The following is a 2108-nucleotide window of genomic DNA, read 5'->3' as shown; positions in this document are numbered from 1 at the left end:
CCCACTTCTTCCATCTGATGAAAACTGTGTAGACGTAGAAACTGTAGAACCATTGGGAGAAAGTGTCTGAGAAGAACGTGTTACTAGTTCCATCACAACGTCTGGTGGATCCATCATAACACAGATGAATCTGGGTAAATATGGGTAGATGGGTACTCGGCCTACTAGGTGGTGAGGAGATGCAACCATCTATTATTCCCTCTGTTCCTGAGAACACAGAGTGGCACTGTCATTTGGGGGTAGTTAAATAGTTATGTTTAAGTGATACATCCTGCATCTGTTTTGTGCTATAGCTGATATTAAAAGTTGTCTTTGCTCACAGAGCTGCTGCTGTTCTGCATTTCAAAAGCACAGAGTGACTTTGTGGGTTTGTTGCAGCATTAACACCACTACTGCAGGCCTTTAAACAGAGCTTTCCCTTTGCACATATGAGTGGCCGTTTATAAAATGCAAGATCTTGCTTGTGTGTTTTTCGGTATTTAAAGAATCCCAGTATCACTGAATAGATTCAAGCTTCTCCACTGCCAGAGGAATTTTGGTTTCAAGGATATATTTGGGTTATGTGGCAAAGTTTTGGCAGTGAGGAGCTGCAAAAGCTTCCACTGTCTCCAGTGGAGTCTGTTCCAGCTGACTCCAAGGCACACTCACCCCTGGCCAAGACTGAGCCCAACAGTGACATTGGTAGCACCTCTGTGATAACCTGTTTAAAAAAGGGTAAAAACTGCTGCACAACAGCAACTGGGATAGAGTAATGAGAATATGTGAGAGAAACATCCCTGCAGACATAGGTCCTTGAAGAAAGAGTTGGAGGAGGTGCCAGAGATGAGGTTGCCCTGCAGAAGCCCATGGTGAAGACCAGGCCACACTGCAGCCCCTGGAGACCTACGGTGGAGCAGATACTTAGCCTGCAGAGGACCCCCTGATGCAGCAGGTGTACATAACACAAAGGAATCTGCAGCTCATGGAGAGGAGCCCAAGCTGGAGCAGGCTTTCTGGCAGGACCAATGATCCCACAGGGGACCCACACTGAAGCAGTCCGTTCCTGAGGGTCTTACCATTATGGAACAGTCTGTGAAGAGCTGCAGCCTGTGTAACCCAAGTCTCCTTTGCACTGGAGCCCTCCTTCCCTTCTCACTTGTGCAGGGGAAGAGCATGAGGAGTAGGAAGTGGCAGAGCAAAATGGTATGACCAGACTGTAGTCCCTGCTGCCCATCCCCCAGCACTGCTGCTGGGGGAAGAGGTAGAAGTGCTGTGTGTAAAACTGAGCCTGGGAAGAAAGAAGAAATGGCAGAAATATTCTTTTAGTTTGGTTCTTATTTCTGACTATCCTACACTGTTATTAATTGGCAATACATTAAATTGAATCCCTCAAGTCAAGCCTGTTTTGGCCTTGGCAGTAATGAATAAGTGATCCACCTGGCATTTTCTCCACCCTCAAGCTTTTCTATTGTATTTCCTCCCCATGTCTTGTTGAGGGGTGGGAGTGATAGAGCAACTGGGTGGGTACCTGGCCCATGGTCAACTCACCAAAGAGGCCCTAAAAAGAACCCTGGTAGTTATGAGATGCTCTTTTCAAGTTATTGTGATTTCCATCTGTGTGTGTGTGTAATCCACACACATGTTGTAGCATGCTTCCACTGTAAATCAGCAGTCTTCTAATTGCTTCTTGGCCTTTTGGCTAAGATCAAGTGTAGTATCTGTTCTTATCAGTTTAATATCTGACATGTCCTCGATCAGAGGAATATTTTTTTTTTTTTAAATGGGGGTTGGAACTAGATGATCCTTGTGGTCCCTTCCAATCCTTTCTGATCCTATGATTTTAATGGCTGTGTGCTGTTCTGTGTCTTTACTGAGGAATTGTTTCTGGTCTGAATTATAGTTTCATTAGCTGGGATTTTTTTCCTTTCTGTGATCAGATTCTAATTTTTCTCAGCTTTCATTTTTTGCTTTTTCTTTTCAGTTTGCTTTGTAAATAAAGATTTCTAAGCATGTCCATTGTAAATGGACTTCGAGTAATGCAGGCAGGGCAAATGATGAGTACTTTATATTCAGAACTGAGCTTCATTGGTTAATTCTGACTGATCATGGAAATCACTTAGCTTTTTTCA

The 2108-nt window shown here is 44.0% G+C and overlaps 1 pseudogene; it reads left to right on the top strand.

Annotated features, from left to right (window-relative positions):
- The first annotated feature begins 1658 nt into the window (after nt 1-1658).
- LOC128979877 (U2 spliceosomal RNA) lies at nt 1659-1815 on the top strand (annotated as a pseudogene).
- Nucleotides 1816-2108: the final 293 nt, after the last annotated feature.

This window comes from Indicator indicator, chromosome Z, assembly GCF_027791375.1.
Source record: "Indicator indicator isolate 239-I01 chromosome Z, UM_Iind_1.1, whole genome shotgun sequence".
Taxonomy (NCBI): Eukaryota; Metazoa; Chordata; class Aves; order Piciformes; family Indicatoridae; genus Indicator; species Indicator indicator.
Note: the sequence above shows the minus strand (reverse complement) of the source record. Positions and strands in the feature narration are given on the sequence as shown.